Genomic DNA, 17847 nt, shown 5'->3' with positions numbered 1-17847 from the left:
AGGGACATTTCTGGATTCAGGTGGACATTGTGGACAGAAACATTGGTGGATCTTGATTCCCACCATAGGATTTGGCCTCTATTGCACATTGCCTTCACATCCCTTGCAATGTATTGCCATTGTCAAACACATTGCCACCCTGGTGACTTTCTTCCATGTCTCCATGAACGCCCATATATTTGGGCTGACAGTTGAGAAACCTTCCCTTGTTAACTATGACATGGATGACTGAGAACCTACTATATCATGACATGTTTAATTTACTAAATTATAATTTTTTATACAGGTCTTACTGAAACTTCATTGGATCAGTCAGGATGGCCGAGCGGTCCAAGGCGCTGCGTTCAGGTCGTAGTCTCCTCTGGAGGCGTGGGTTCAAATCCCACTTCTGACAACAATTGTTTTCATTTGGAACTAATGTCTCAGATCAGATTAAAAAATCAAAAATGTAAATGGTAATGGTGTGGAGTCATAACAAACCCAGTTGTCTCCCATCAAGGAGAAACACACATTTGACAGATACAGAAGTCATATACTCTCAGGAACATTTGAGATCTTATTATGAATAATTAATATGAAAATCATTGGTTAAATGTAATTTTCCATTACAAGTTACTGTTTGAAAAAAGGAAAAGAACTGTTATTGAGATAGAGGCAGATGAAGTGTTTATGACACATCAATGATCACAAAAGGATACATCCGCTGTCAAAGGTCTGATTTAAAGGAAATGGTACTCTTTAAAAGTGTTGGGGTTCTAGCGTTAAACTAATGAGGAAGAATTTGACAAATCTAAATGAACCGAAAACAAGTCCACAAACTTATTCTTTCAAATCTTACACCTGAATCTTTCAAGTACTGACCAATCCCTGACCGGGAATTGAACCCGGGCCGCAGCAGTGAGAGCACCGAATCCTAGCCACTAGACCATCAGGTAGTCACATCCATCAAATTTATCTTTGTAGATGTGAGTTTCCTCTTCACTTACTGGAATGACTCATATTGTTTTAGGCGAGGAATGGCGCCTGGCTAGAGCTTCAGAGGGCAGGACATGATAGATTACACATCTGTCACATAGTCAGTTTGTACTCTTAAATACCAAGTCTCTTGCTGTTCCTTGACTAGTTGAGTGAGTTGAGTGATGACTCAAATGAACATTTTATGGATGGTTTATCTAGCACTGCTGATTCTGTCCTTCAGGGACAATTTTTATGTTCAAGGAAAAATGATTAGCAAGCAAAAACAGAAAACCAACAACAAGAGCTTGATTATTGCTGTAGTTGACTGACACTATGATGACTATAGATGAACTTACACACATGTTGAAACAATAATTACTCATCATTTGGCTATTTATAGATGTACATTTTTGTAGAGTTTGTCCTGGGGGGTAAAGTTGGAAATGACAAACAAGGGATTTAGTTGCTAAAGAGCACTACGAGCTAGCCAGGAGTTGAACCTAGAATCTTCTGATTCCTACTCAGACGCCTTATCCATTGCGCCAAAGCTGGGGAGCAACAATCTGTAAGGGGGGGGAAGAAGAGGAAAAAGGGAAAGAGGTAGGGAAGAAGAAAAAAGAGGAAAAAGGAGGAAAAAAGAGGAAATGAGAGAAAAGATGAGAAAGATGCTAAATTACCCACAAAGGAAACTCACATCTACAAAAATAAATTTGATAAATGTGACTCCCTGATGGTCTAGTGGCTAGGATTAGGCGCTCTCACCGCCGTGGCCCGGGTTTAATTCCCAGTCAGGGAATGGTCAGGACTTTACACATCTTAAAAAAATCTCCAATTATACATACACCAATATGTTACAAAAATAAACTGTGAATTTTAAGGGACATCAAGTTGAACTATCTAGTCTATTTCCATCTTAATGCCACTGTTTTGGTTATTTAGTGCAGACATAAGGTTATGTTATAGCCCTGCATGTTTTTACTGTTTTTATGAAACATCTGTACTTGCCATAGACAGTTAAAGGTATTTACTGCATGATACCGCCGCTGGGTTGCTTAGCAACCGAAGTAAAACAAACCGCAAAAGTGCTCTTTGAAAACAGTGTAAATACCTAGTTTGCTAGCTAGACAATGTGGTAATTTGTAAGCTGGTGTGCTTTCCCTGCAGGGCAGGCTAATTATAATGTTGCTATTTCTTTCTGACTAATTGTTTCTTCCTGTGAAGGCTGAAATCATAATGTGTGAGCCGTTTGAGCTCAACAATCTTGGACCACAAATTGAGATTGATTTGATAAATAACACTTAAACCAGCTTAGGGCAGTTCCTTTAATGCCAATTAAATGTTCCAATCTCTATAATAAGATAAGATGGTCGATGGTATCAAATGCAGCACTGAGATCTAATAACACCAATACAGAGATAAGTCCTGTGTCTGATGCAATTAGGAGGTCATTAGTAATTTTCACAAGTGCTGTCTCTGTGCTATGATGAACTCTAAATCCTGACTGAAAATCCTCAAATAAGATGTTGCTATGCAGAAAGTCACACAGCTGTTTGGCGACTGCTTTCTCAAGAATATTAGAGAGAAATGGAAGGTTGGATATAGGTCTATAGTTGGCTAAAACATCTGGATCAAGGTTGGGCTTTTTCAGAAGAGGTTTAATTACAGCTACTTTAAAGTACTGTGGTACATAGCCTGTTAATAAAGACAGATTGGTTATATCTAGTAAAGAAGTGTTGACTAATGGTCAAACTTCTTTAAGTAGCCTAGTCAGGATGGGGTCTAAGAGGCAGGTTGATGGTTTAGATGAAGAAATAATTGAATTAAATTGATAAAGATCAAGTGAAGCAAAGCAGTCTAAACATGTGTCTGGTTTTACAGCTGTTTCTAAGGTTCCTGACTTTAGAGATAAGTCAGTGCCAGTTAAAGGCAGGTGTTGGTGAATTTTGCTCCTAATAGTTGTAATTTTATCATTGACGAATCTCATAAAGTCGTTACTACTAAGAGCTATGGGAATACTTGGCTCAATAGAGCTGTGACCATCCGTCAGCCTGGCTACAGTGCTGAAAAGAAACCTCACTTCACTTCGTTCACCATTGCATTGTTTTCACTTTTCAGAGCCGGAGCTACAGTACAGCTAATTCTACAGTCTATGGTTCAGGTCACATTTATATGCAGGTTATGTAAAGAAAAGCCATGTCACAGAGGTTCCGTAGTGTAGTAGTTATCATTTCTGCTTTACACGCAGAAGGTCCTGGGTTCAATCCCCAGTGGAACCAAATTTAAGGTTTAAAGTAAGAACTATGTCCTGTTATCACCTGGCAGGCGTCCCTTGAAAAGTCTTAAAAATTGGAGTGAACTATACTCGACAATCAAAAAAAACATGCTCCAAGGACGTATTGTCTATTTGAAAGACTTCTTCAGTGCTCTTGCATTGGTTTCACTTCTTAGAACCTGACCTCCATCCATTTTATTTACAGTATGGTTCTGATTATGTTAAAAATAACAATATTACAGAGGTTCCGTAGTGTAATAGTTATCATATCTGCTTTACACGCAGAAGGTCCTGGGTTCAATCCCCAGTGGAACCAGACTTATGCTTTAAAGTAAGAACTATGTATTTGGTACCACCTGGCAATTGTCATTTAAAAAGTCTTTAGAAAGAATTCAATGCAAATAATAAAATATAAGCCCATGTCTTTTCAGAACCTCACCTCCAGCCATTATTTTTACTGTATTGTTCTGATTATGTTAAAGATGACAGTACGTCAGAGGTTACATAGTGTAGTAGTTATCACATCTGCTTTACACGCAGAAGGTCCTGGGTTCAATCCCTAGTGGAATCAGGCTTATGGTTTGAAGTGAGAACTATGTCCTGTTACTGTTTGAAAAGGGTTGAACAACAATTGAATAAAAACCCACAGCAATGCCTTCTCTTCTCAGTCAATTAGGGCATAGTTATACATAGAATTGTAAAAATGAATGGAAAATGGACTTTCTTTAAGGTTCTTCAAATATGTTTTGTCTCTCATTCTTGGCAGTGTACACATGAATGAAAAATATTACTGTTTTACTGACCCATTTACTGTGCTACTAGGTGAGAAGCTGCGGATGATGGGTGTTGGTGCGTCCACAGTCTCCTGGATCACTGACAACCTGACAGACAGACCACAGTTTGTCGGTCTGGACCGTGTTCCGTCTGATGTTGAGTAGATGGTGAGTGGCACGGGGGCCCCACAGGGGACTGTGCTTCTCCTTTTCTGTTCACCTTGTACACCACAGATTTCCAGTACAACTCAGAGTCATGTCACCTACAGAAGTTTTCTGATGACTCTGCAGTTGTTGGGTGTATAAGGGATGGACAGGAGGGAGAGTACAGGGCACTGGTGGGTGACTTTGTGGAGTGGTCTGGTAAGAATCACCTGCTTCTGAACGTGGATAAGACCAGAGAGATGGTGATCGACTTCAGGAGGAAGGGAACGGCTCCGCAGCCCCTTTGCATCCTGGGAAGTGACGTGGACATGGTGGAGGAGTACAGATACCTGGGTGTCAACATTGACAGCAGGCTGAACTGGAAGGTCAACAGTACTGCTGTTTACAAGAAGGGGATGAGCAAACTCTATCTCCTGAGGAAGCTGAGATCCTTCAACGTGTGCAGCAGGATGTTGGAGATCTTCTACCAGTCTGTTCTGGCCAGCGCTCTGTTGTCCTCCGCCATCTGCTGGGGGGGGCAGCAGCATCGGAGCCAGCGATACAAACAGACTGAACAAACTGATCAGGAAGGCTGGCTCCGTGATCGGCTGCAAACAGGACACTTTTGAAGCTGTGGTGGAGAGGAGGTCACTGATCAAACTGTTATCTATCATGGATAACCCTGACCACCCTCTCCACCCCCCACTGGTCCTACAGAGGAGCTCCTTCTCAAAGAGGCTTCGACAGTTTAAATGCAGCACGGACCGCTACAGGAAATCATTCCTACCACAGGCAATAAAACTCTTCAACGCGTCATCCCTGGGTGCTAGATGAGACTCTGAGACACCACAATATTGCAATAAGGGCAACCGGCACGATTGGTTCATTTACATTTTAGCATACTTAAACAGTTGCAGATTTTGTTTTTCCCATCTTGTACATACTTAAATATTTGTTCTTATATTCTTATATTTTGTCATTATTATTATTATTATTTCATGTAAATTGTATGTATGTATATTTTGTGTGCTGCTGTAACACTGTAATTTCCCATTTTTTTGGGATCAATGAATATCTATCTATCTAAAGAATCACTACTTCTAGTGTATAGAGCAGCATATCTCCACCAGACTCCATGTAAATAATCACTACTTTTAGCGTGTATAGAGCAGCATATCTCCACCAGACTCCATGTAAATAATCACTACTTTTATAGAGCACTATCACCAAACCCACCATAATCCATATAATCTGGGGTTTTATTTATAAAACTGCATGTAGGATCCTTACAGAAAGTGTACGTACTCCCAAAAGCCAAAAATAAATCAGCTCGATAAAACCATGTGCATGCACATCTGTATGTAATATTCTGTTTATAAATCACATATTACCTACAAGTGTGCATATGTGAATCAGCCTCTTATCCCTCCCTGTACACGCCCACTTTTCATTTTAATAATCTGTTAATATTTAAAGTATAACTTGTGTATATTTCAACCTGGACACCATCCCCCCGTGGTTCTGTGTATGCAGTAGCATTTTGAAATACATTCTTTGAGGGGCAGGAAAAAAGTGTAAAGACATCCAAACTGGAGTGATGTGAACACTGAGTTAATATATACATTTATCATAATTTAAACCATAATTTCATACAATAATAACTCAAGAAATGTACTCACAATATTAACACACACACACACACACACACACACACACACATATATACTTTCTACATTTTCAGGATTTTAAATATTAATATAATGTTTATGAAAGAAAAGTTCAGTTATTGTTATTACTACACACATGTCAGATTGATTTAATTATGTATACTCTATATTACATATTATTTTGTAGTTTTTCCGTTGTTTTTTGTAACCGTTAAATAATTTATTTTGAATTTGTTCAGTGTTACAGTAAAAATACAGTTTTTTAAAATCTGTTGACCTACTTCAATTCTATTGGTTGCTGTTAACGTCCCGTCCAATCAGCTGTCGATGTGAGGGCAGAGGGGCGGGCCTTCGGCGACCGTTATCCGTGATTATGAAGAGAATCAGTTATTTTTACCGGGGCTGATTAGCTGCACTTACTGAACCAGACAGAAGGTAAACATTCATACATTCATTCATTTCTATATGTAAACATATGAAAAACATACATATGTGTGTGTGTGTGTGTGTTCATATTGTTTTACATCCATACAGTTTGTTAAAGTTATGATACCAACGGCTGTTAGCATCGTTAGCCCGTTAGCATCGTTAGCAGTTAGTGTAGCACAAGCTAAAGTCCTTGTGGAGGGTGACCAGACGTCCCCGGTTTCAGGGAACAGTCCCCGGTTTTGGTGACCTGTCACCGGAAATGTCCCCGGTTTTCACTGTGACTGACAGAACAGAAATTGGAATGAAAGAAAGAAAACACTGACCCAACTGACCTAACTGGCTCTATTAGCCTACAAGCTAGCACTAGCTTGTAGTCTAATAGAGCCAGTTAGTAGTTGTTTTAAGTGAGTGAGTGAAACCATAGACAGTTAAAGAAGTGGACCAACAGGTCCCGTTGTTTCCATGGAGACCAGTGAAGTCTATTAGAAGCGCTTTTCCGGTGATGCTGAGCGTTACTGCGCAGCCTCCAACTGACGACGTAAATGTGACGTGAGCAACCTGTCTGAAAGTTGTAACCATAAGTAATTACTGCTAACTAACATGCTAGTTAACATTAACATAGGTACAGGCTAATTACTGCTAACTAACATGCTAGTTAACATTAACATAGGCACAGGCTAATTACTGCTAACTAACATGCTAGTTAACATTAACATAGGCACAGGCTAATTACTGCTAACTAACATGCTAGTTAACATTAACAGACACAGGCTAATTACTGCTAACTAACATGCTAGTTAACATTAACATAGGCACAGGCTAATTACTGCTAACAAGCATGCTAGTTAACATTAACATAGACAAAGGCTAATTACTGCTAACTAACATGCTAGTTAACATTAACAGACACAGGCTAATTACTGCTAACTAACATGCTAGTTAACATTAACATAGGCACAGGCTAATTACTGCTAACAAGCATGCTAGTTAACATTAACATAGACAAAGGCCAATTACTGCTAACTAACATGCTAGTTAACACTACATAAAAGAGACACAAAAATACAGTTAATCAACATTGTATTGTCTTATAGTCTAAGACAGCGGGGGGGGGGGGGGGGGGTGAAGCAAAAGGTTTCTTTCTATATGTGAGATGCCAGACTTGACCTAATCATTTCTTTAGAGTGGGGGGGGGGGGGGACAATAGGGCCGTCCTGATCTACTCGTCCCTGAGACAACAGATGATAATTAAACAGCTTGATATGGAGCATTCACCACTGAATTAAATCAAATCTTCTCAACCCGACTGCAGCATACTTTAGCATAAATACATTGTTTTTAACTTTTCATGACTCAACACTGTCAACGGGCTTATCTGCTAACGTTAGCTACCAACTGTTACCTTGGAACATTCCAGCAAATAGACCAAGCTTTAATGCGTTGCCTGAAATATATCTTCAAACAAACAAACAGTTGCTGATTTTTATGTTTCTGAAATGTGATCATTTGAAGCTTTTCCGTGTCGTACGTTAGGGAAAGAGATATGAATCCCAATTACTTTGGTTTCTATTGAAATCATGATTATTTAACAGGATTCCTTGTTGTCTCTTAGAAAGATGTTTTCATTTATTAAAGTTAAAAACAGCTTTAACTGGGATTTTTTTGCTTCGTTCTTTTACTGTAGAAGAAATGTTTTGGCTTGTTTGTTTTCTTTAAACCAATCAGAATAGTCGTGGGCGGGGCTGAGCTCTGGACGCAACGACTTTGGCTCTGCTACATAGTCTCAGGAAGGAACTGTTCACCCTGATAGAAGAAACACATGTGCATGTTGACAGAGAGCAGACAGACACACACACACACACACACACACACACACACACACACACACACACACACACTATGTCAATGTGCTGCATCCATGGCTTATCAGTCTGTGTAACATTACTTCGTCCTCAACAATCCTGCTCCAATCACTCCCAAAACATCCCAGTTAGATATAAGATGGCTAATGTTAACATATTCTTTGGGAATCTTTACAGTTATTCCCTTAAAGAAGCGGCCAGGCCTGCCTTGTTGCACCATCAAAATGTCTTTCTGAACTTTCCATTTTCACACAGGAACATCTGGAGATGTTCTGCTAAATGAAGTGTGGTTGGTCCAGGCTACTGTGCATGTAGCTTGTAGCTCCAGTTAATGACTTTTGGGCCTTACATTTTAGTTGTTCTTCCAGTCTGAATGCAGGAGATACTTGACACTCTTTACTCACACCTCCCATTAGTTCTTCTAACCCTTGTATTATTATCTCTGCATGTACCTGTCCCCCCCCCCCCCCCCCCCCCCTTTGGGTCTACCAAAAGCACCTTCAGCAGACGGCAAGCTGGCGACCAGAGCAGGAAAGGAATGCAAGAAGGAGGAGGAAGAGGAGTATGAGGTGGAGAAGGTTTTGGACCGCAGAGTGGTGAAGGGAAGAGTAGAGTTTCTGCTGAAATGGAAGGGGTTCTCAGAGTAAGTATGAGTCTATAATATTAATACTTGGTGTTCTTGGTCCTGATATATTGTGTGTATATATATATCATTATCATATAACTCAATGCATTTCCTTTATTTTCATGACTATTTACATTGTAGATTATCACTGAAGGCATCACAACTATGAATGAACACATGTGGAATTATGAAAAGTGTGAAATAACTGAAAACATGTCATATATAGTCTAGCTTCCTCAAAGTACCCCCCCTTTACTGTGATTACTGCTTTGCACACTCTTTGCATTCTCTTGAATGGTAGTCACCTGAAAGGGTTTCCCAACAGTCTTGAAGGAGTTCCCAGAATGCTCAGCACTTGTTGGCCCTTTTGCCTTCACTCTGCAGTCCAGCTCTCCCCAAACAATCTGGATTGGGTTCAGGTCCGGTGACTGTGGAGGCAAAGCACTCCATCACTCTCCTTCTTGGTCAAATAGCCCCTACACAGCCTGGAGGAGTGTTTGGAGTCATTGTCCTGTTGAAAAATAAATGATGGTCCAACTAAACACAAACCGGATGGGATGGAATGTCGCTGCAGGATGCTGTGGTAGCCATGCTGGTTCAGTATGCCTTCAATTTTGAATAAATCCCCAACAGTCTCACCAGCAAAGCACACCCACACCTCCTCCTCCATGCTTCACGATGGGAACCAGGCATGTAGAACCCATCCGGTCACCTTTTCTCCGTCGCACAAAGACACAGCGGTTGGAACCAACGATCTCAAACTTGGACTCATCAGAACAAAGCCCAGATTTCCACTGGTCTAATGTCCATTCCTTGTGTTTCTTGGCCCAAACAAATCTATTCTGCTTGTTGCCTCTCCTTGGCAGTGGTTTCCTAGCTACTATTTGACCATGAAGGCCTGATTCAGTCTCCTCTTAACAGTTGTTCTAGAGATGTGCCTGCTGCTAGAACTCTGTGTGGTATTCATCTGGTCTCTAATCTGAGCTGCTGTTAACTTGTGATTTCTGAGGCTGGTGACTCAGATGAACTTATCCTCAGCAGCAAAGGTGACTCTTGGTCTTCCTTTCCTGGGGCGGTCCTCATGTGTGCCAGTTTCATTGTAGCGCTTGATGGTTTTAGCGGCTTCACTTGGGGACACATTCAAATTTTCCGGACTGACTGACCTTCATTTCTTAAAGTAATGATGGCCACTCGTTTCTCTTCACTTAGCTGATTGGTTCTTGCCATAATATGAATTGTAACAGTAGGGCTGTCGGCTGTGTATCAACCTGACTTCTGCACAACACAACTGATGGTCCCAACTCCATTAATAAGGCAAGAAAGTCCACTAATTAACTCTGAAAATGCCCACCTGTGAAGTGGAAACCATTTCAGGTGACTACCTCATGAAGCTCATTGAGAGAACACCAAGGATTTGCAGCACTATCAAAAAAGCAAAGGGGGGCGACCCTGCTTCCTGCTTCTTACAGTGCAGACGCTTTGCTGCTTGCTCCTGCTTCTGCTTGCATATTTTTGCTGATAATCGTGCTTTTCCTCTGAGAAACTATGAGCAGCGGCTCTTGGACACTTCAAAAACACTGGACTATACATTTTTTGTAGACATAGTAGGCTATTGCCATATTTTAAAATTTTTCTGCGTGAGCGTGGCCTACCAATAGCTCAAGCCTGTCCTACAGTGATTGTAGCTAAAGCTAATTAGCAGCAAGATGCCTCCTTTCTCCGTAGAAGACTACTACAAACTCCTTCAGAAGATTGCACTTCTGGAAACCAAGGTTCACCTACTAGAAGTGAACGTGGAAGTTAACGGATCTTGTGGAAATGACACCACTTTACCATGGACCCATAACAATGGACAGAAGCATGCTAACACACGGCTAATTAGCACCAACAAGACTACAAAGAAACAGGAGGGTGGAACTGGTAATAAATCAACAAGTGGCGGTCCTCCCTGGAACTCGTCTGGTGCGAAGCCTAAGAGTAAATCATTTTCCTGGGAAATGGGAGGACGACTAACGGGCCGGGCACAGCGCCCTGAGATTTGTGATATGACCGGCTGGCCTGCACTATCATCTGGGCAGAGCGCCTCTTCAACCCCTGTACCTAGTAGGACACAGCCGTGGACAGCTGCAAAAGGGAAAATAAGCAACAAAATGCCCCCCCAACAACCTGGTGTGCAACTGGATAACAGATTTGCTCCTCTGCTGCAGGACGCTGGGCAGTCATCTGATGACCGGGACTGCGTCTCATCACCACACAGCAGGGTAAGGACTGAGAGCAATTCAAAAAGTAAAAAGCTAACAACTGGGCCTCAAACCCTGATTGTGGGTGACTCTGCTGTAAAAGATTTAAAAAACAGTAAAAACACCAAAATACTATGTTTTCCCAAAGACATGGTGTCTGACTTGACCCAAAAAATCCCAGATATCGTGGCAGCACACCCAACTGTGAAGAACATTATTCTGCATATAGGGTCAAATGATGTTGTAAAGCAACAGTCTGAATTGCTGAAACTGGACTTTAGGGAACTGCTTGACACAGTCACCCCCCTAAACGCAAATGTGTTTATCAGTGGTCCTATACCGTCAGTCAGAAGAGGAGATGAGAGATTCAGCCGACTGTTGGGACTAAACAAATGGCTTTCAACTGAATGTACCGTCCACTCTCTGAAGTTCATTGACAATTTAAACATTTTCTGGGAGCGCAGACATCTTTTTAAAGCAGATAGACTTTCCCTTAACAAGCCAGGAGTAAAGCTGTTCACCTCTAATCTGCTTTACTTTCTGCGCTACACATCTGCTCCCTCTGCCAAGGTCACAAAACAAAAGGAAGACACAACAAAGTGCGGCAGTGATCCAGCACAGCCCCCGCCTGTGCAAAGATTTGACCATGGGAGACCAGAGAGCAGAGACACGAAACCTCCACTCCCCTCTTCACCCGTCCAGCACCCCTCAAACCTTCCCAACCCCGAACCTTCTGAGGATTCATCGCTGTCTCTACTGATGTCTCCACACACCCTTTCCCTTATTTCCCCCATCAATTATACACCCCTTCCTACCCCCATGGCTCAACCCCGGGCAAAAGTAAAACGCCAAGCACCACTACCAGGATGTCAGAAAACTCCTTCCCCCCAGACTGATAAGGACGCTTGTGTGCAAAATCTGGCAAGCACTATCTGATATGTGCCGGGCCTTGGCTGCAGGACTAGTGATATTAATGACTCTTTTCAAGACAAGCCCGGGCCCTGTGGATTCAATTCCTCAATTTCTGTTGTGATAGGTAATAGGAAAAGAATGGTGAATAAGCACTTAACTGCAAACTTAGCAAATTTAGCATCCATTCCTCGTCAGCTACAGCCTGTCCCAAAAAATGAAAACACACTAACACTAGCCTTACTAAACGTCAGGTCTTTGGCAGGAAAATCATTTTTAATCAATGATTTTATTACTAAGCACAATCTAGATTTTATGTTTTTAACTGAAACCTGGTTAGACCATAATAACAGTGCTGCTGTTCTCATTGAGTCAGCTCCCCCTAACTTCAGTTTTATGAGTGAGAATAGAGTGAATAAGAAAGGAGGTGGAGTCGCCATTTTGTTTAATGACTCATTCCACTGTACGAAAATATGTTATGGAAATTTTGTTTCTTTTGAATATGTTGCTCTTCAATTAAGATCTTCCCCTCAAGCGATGTTTCTAAATATCTACAGGCCACCTAAATATTCTGCAACCTTCATTGATGACTTCACTGAATTGCTGTCTATTATCTGCATTAACTTTGATTGTGTAATCATTGCGGGTGATTTTAACATTCATGTTGACAGCCCCCAGGACAGGGGGACCAAAGAGCTGTGTTGTGTTTTTGAGAACTATGGACTGACTCAGCATGTGACGGAGCCCACCCACAATAAGGGGCACACTCTGGACTTGATTGTCTCCAAAGGTCTGAACATTTCCAAGGTTGTGGTGACTGACGTTGCTCTCTCAGATCATTCCTGTGTTTTCTTTAACGGCTCTATCTCTGTGCCCAAAAGTGTCCAAACAAAGATAATCAGAAAACGGTATATCACTGAAAACACCAGTGACACATTTATACAGCTTTTCTCCTCCACACCAGCCCTCTCTGGGCTCTCAGTCACTGAGCTTGTAGATAATTTCAACTGTAAAATTACAAATGTTATTGATGCCATTGCTCCCACTAAGGTCAAAGTTGTATCTGGTAAGAAAAGATCTCCATGGAGAAATGTCCTACTGGTGAGAACAGAAAAAAGAGAGTGTAGGAAAGCTGAACGAAGGTGGCGAAAAACAAATCTCCTGGTCCATTATAACTCCTATAAAGAGAGACTTCGCATTTATAATTTGGAACTGAGGAATGCAAGAAGGTCCTTTTTCTCTGATATTATCTCTAGAAACAATAATAATTCACGTGCTTTGTTTGCTACTGTTGATAGGTTAACAAACCCTCCAGTACCAGTAGCATCTGAACTTTTATCTACCAAGGCCTGCAATGACTTTGCCTCCTTCTTCAAAGACAAAATTCAAAAGATTAGACAAACAGTCAGTGCCTCCATATCAAGTTCAGGATATGTGTTGTCACAGTGTTCAAGCAAAAATAGTTCCAATATGACAGAATTTCACACGATCAACCATACAAACCTGGAGGACATTATTCAACATCTGAAAACCTCGACCTGTTGCCTTGATGTTCTACCAACGGGACTTTTCAAAAATGTTTCCAATTGTTTGACTTCTGATCTTCTACAGATTGTGAACACATCTCTTCTTTCAGGAATCTTTCCACAGGCCCTGAAAACTGCAGTAATCAAGCCACTCTTAAAAAAGAACAACCTAGACAAGTCACTAATGAGCAACTATAGGCCAATATCAAACCTTCCGTTTTTAAGTAAAATCATTGAAAAAGTAGTCTTTCAACAACTCAACCATTTCTTGTCACTAAGCAACAGTTTTGATACCTTTCAGTCGGGTTTCCGACCACACCACAGCACTGAAACGGCTCTTGTCAAAGTCTTTAATGACATCCACCTTAACACAGATAATGGCAAAATTTCAGTCTTAGTGTTACTTGATCTCAGTGCTGCATTTGACACGGTCGACCACGACATACTACTAGACCGATTGGAAAACTACGTTGGCCTTTCTGGCTTAGTACTAAACTGGTTTGAATCCTACCTAAAGAATAGGGATTACTTTGTGTCTATAGGTAATTATGCATCTGAGCGTACAAATATGACGTGCGGAGTTCCGCAAGGCTCCATTCTGGGGCCTCTTCTGTTTAACATCTACATGCTTCCACTGGCTCAGATTATGGAGAAAAACAAAATAAGTTACCATAGTTATGCGGACGACACACAAATTTACATAACCTTATCGCCAGGGGACTATAGTCCAATACAAAAACTGACTAAGTGCATCGAACAAATTAACGGCTGGATGTGCCAGAACTTTCTGAAATTAAATGAAGGAAAAACTGAAGTGGTTGTTTTTGGAGCAAGAGAGGAACGATTAAAAGTCTGCGCTCAGCTTCAAACAACAATGTTAAAAACAACAGACAAAGCCAGAAATCTTGGTGTAGTCATGGACTCAGACCTGAACTTTAACAGCCACATTAAGACAATTACAAAGTCAGCCTACTATCACCTTAAGAATATATCAAGGGTTAAAGGACTTATGTGTCAACAGGATTTGGAAAAACTTGTCCATGCCTTTATCTTCAGTAGACTTGACTACTGTAACGGGGTCTTTACAGGTCTCCCTAAAAAATCAATCAGACAGCTGCAGCTGATTCAGAACGCTGCTGCTCGAGTCCTCACTAAGACCAAGAGACTGGATCACATCACTCAGTTCTGAAGTCTTTACACTGGCTTCCTGTGTCTCAAAGAATTGATTTCAAAGTACTCTTGCTAGTTTATAAATCACTTAACGGTTTAGGTCCAAAATACATTTCTGATCTGCTACTACATTATGAACCACCCAGACCTCTCAGGTCATCTGGGACAGGTCTGCTTTCTGTCCCCAGAGTCAGAACTAAACAGGGTGAAGCAGCGTTCAGTTTCTATGCTCCTCATATCTGGAATAAACTCCCAGAAACCTGTAGATCCGCTGCTACTCTCAGTTCTTTTAAATCAAGGCTGAAGACCTTTCTATTTGATGCTGCCTTTCTTTAAATGACTAATCATTTCTTTAAATTTCTTATGCTGCACTGTAAATTTTATTCTTGTGTTTTATGTTTCTCTTTGTTTTTAACTGTCTATTCATGTGTTTTACCGGTTTTTAATGCTTATGATTTTTAACTGTTTTTACTTCTGTTTTATCTGTTTAACTGATTTTGTGTAAAGCACTTTGAATTGCCTTGTTGCTGAAATGTGCTATACAAATAAAGCTGCCTTGCCTTGCCTTGCCTACTTTGAAGAAACTAGAATATAAGACATGTTTTCAGTCACAGTTTTTTGTTAAGTACATAATTCCACATGTGTTCATTCATAGTTGTGAGGCCTTCAGTGATAATCTACAATGTAAATAGTCATGAAAATAAAGGAAACGCATTGAATGAGAAGGTGTGTTCAAACTTTTGGCCTGCACTGTATATATGTGTGTATGCAAATAATCTACAGCATAGATTGCAGCATTGTATCATGCCCTCAAAGGATCAATGGATTGTCTAAAAACAAAGTGTGAGGAGATGTTCTTCTGTCTGCACTCACCTTTCCAGTGAAGATAACACATGGGAGCCGCAAGACAACCTGGACCTGGACCTTATCGCCGAGTACATGCAGAAACACAAGGAGACGGAGGAGAAGAAGGAGGAGGGCAAGAGGAAAGGTGTCGGGAAAGAGGAGGTGAGTGAAGGAAAGAGGGTACTCCAGACTGAAGAGTCCCAGAAATCTAATCTCAATATTAATGAATCAGGGTGTCCGCGGGGTTTTAAAAAGTATTAAAATGTGATATAAAAAATGTCAAATTTAAGGCCATTAAAAGTTTTAAATGTAATCTCAGAGGTATTATTTTTTTTAAATTAGGTATTATTTTTTTCACACTATCAGGTGACTTATTCTGATTGAAATTATATCCTGCGTTCGAGTTAGTCCGTTTAAATATGGGCTTTGGCATGTCTGGGCACATAATCAAAGATCTTTCGTCTCCGTCTATGTTTGATGCTGACGTCATATTTAGTGGTCGTTCGACATCATCTCAGAACACTGCGTGCTCAACAGAAGTGGCCGGCTTACGTTTTATTTTAGACTTGCTTCAAGCCTTATCTTCAACAACTGGACAACCATCGTCGTCTTTTAATTAGGGTGACCAGACGTCCCCGATTTCCGGGGTAAGGCCCCGATTTTGGCGACCTGTCCCCGGCTGGATTGGTCCCCGGAAATGTCCCCGGTTTTCACTGTGACTGACAGACCCGAAATTGTAATGAAAGAAAGAAAATACTGACAAGACGTAGCCGATAGTCGCACACCCTACATACGCAGACTCCAGACAGCCAGAGCCAGCGGTGCTCAGAGATGTTTTAGAAAGCCGTATTTTACGATGCTAAAATCACTGATTATTTACATGGAGTCTGGTGGGTTTAGCGAACGCAATTTCACAGACTTTTATGTTTTAAAAAGGATCTTAGTCTTCTGCATCATTATCTCTGCATGTCCCCCCCCCCCCCCCCCCCCCCCTCCTTGGGTCTACTAAAGGCACCTTCAGAAGATGGCAAGCTGGCGACCGGAGCAGGAAAGAAGGGCAAGAAAGAGGAGGAGGAGCCTGCAGCAGTGAAAGAGGAAGAGGAGGATGAGGCTGCAGCAGTGAAAGAGGAAGAGGAGGAGGAGGAGCCTGCAGCAGTAAAGGAGGAAGAGGAGTATGTGGTGGAGAAGGTTTTGGACCGCAGAGTGGTGAAGGGAAGAGTAGAGTTTCTGCTGAAATGGAAGGGGTTCTCAGAGTAAGTATGAGTCTATAATACTAATGCTGGGTGGTCTTGGTCCTGAGATATATAATATATTTACATATTGCAAATAGGTGTCAGCATGTTTTTGCACGTATTAGCACGTATTTTGACACTACTTTGCCGACCCACAAATAACCTTAAATAACCTTACAAGATGGCAATAGAAAAAAAGGAATAATAGGAATGATAATTAGAGTTAGAATGGATTGTCTAAAAACAAAGTGTGAGGAGATGTTCTTCTGTCTGCACTCACCTTTCCAGTGAGGATAACACATGGGAGCCACAAGACAACCTGGACCTTGACCTTATCACCGAGTACCTGCAGAAACACAAGGAGACGGAGGAGGAGGAGAAGAAGAAGGAGGGCTTGAGGAAAGGTGTCAGGGAGGAGGAGGTGAGTGAAGGAAAGAGGTTACTCCAGACTGAAGAGTCCCAGAAATCTAATCTCAATATTGATGAATGCACACAGAGGGTTTCACAAATGTCTTTTAGGATTTATATATTATACCGTAATTCCTCAAAGAAAAACCGGTAGTCAATTAAACTGCGGCCCTTTGATAGTGCTGCATAACCATGGTTACCATGGTTCTGCAGCAGTGGAACTTAGACACAGACATGCTGTGAACGAAGCTTCTGGTTTTACTTAGCTCGCTCCACCATGGCCCCTTACTAACTCACTCTGTCTGTTGATATACAAACGCAGATCAATGGACATGCATGTATTTTTTTGGGGGGGGGGGTATTAGGACACCCCCCTTTCGACCAATTATTACATCTTTGTATGCAAAACCTTCTATCCCAGCCCAGGACCATTGAACTACATCCCATAATTCCTCTGCATTACTGGGTTTGGCCTCAGAAACAGCATTTATGATGTCACCCTACAAGTGTTCTCTGGGATTGAGGTCCGGGGATCGGGCTGGCTGCTCCATAACATCAATCTGGTTCATCTGGAACCAAGACTTTGCTCCTTCCTGGTGTGTTTGGGTCCTTGTCTTGTTGAAAGACCCGTTTCAAAGGCATTTCTTCTTCAGCATAAGGCAACCTCTTCAAGTATTCTGATGTATTGAAACTGATCCACGATCCCTGGTACGTGATAAACAGGCCCAACACCACAGTATGAGAAACATCCCATAACCACCATGCTTTACTGTCTTCACAGTGGACT

General features: G+C 41.4%; 4 non-coding genes across 4 annotated transcripts; all 4 read left to right on the top strand.

Moving 5' to 3' along the window:
• The first annotated feature begins 311 nt into the window (after window positions 1-311).
• On the top strand, window positions 312-394 carry trnal-cag (transfer RNA leucine (anticodon CAG)). Its single transcript has one exon. It is a non-coding gene; the product is annotated as a tRNA-Leu (tRNA).
• A 2766-nt stretch (window positions 395-3160) lies between these two features.
• trnav-uac (transfer RNA valine (anticodon UAC)) lies at window positions 3161-3233 on the top strand. The gene has a single exon. It is a non-coding gene; the product is annotated as a tRNA-Val (tRNA).
• Window positions 3234-3472: 239 nt separating this feature from the next.
• On the top strand, window positions 3473-3545 carry trnav-uac (transfer RNA valine (anticodon UAC)). Its single transcript has one exon. It is a non-coding gene; the product is annotated as a tRNA-Val (tRNA).
• Window positions 3546-3727: 182 nt separating this feature from the next.
• On the top strand, window positions 3728-3800 carry trnav-uac (transfer RNA valine (anticodon UAC)). Its single transcript has one exon. It is a non-coding gene; the product is annotated as a tRNA-Val (tRNA).
• Window positions 3801-17847: the final 14047 nt, after the last annotated feature.

This window comes from Etheostoma spectabile, unplaced genomic scaffold, assembly GCF_008692095.1.
Source record: "Etheostoma spectabile isolate EspeVRDwgs_2016 unplaced genomic scaffold, UIUC_Espe_1.0 scaffold00018427, whole genome shotgun sequence".
NCBI classification, from domain to species: Eukaryota; Metazoa; Chordata; class Actinopteri; order Perciformes; family Percidae; genus Etheostoma; species Etheostoma spectabile.
The sequence above is the reverse complement of the archived record's forward strand: the minus strand, read 5'-3'. Positions and strand labels throughout refer to the sequence as shown.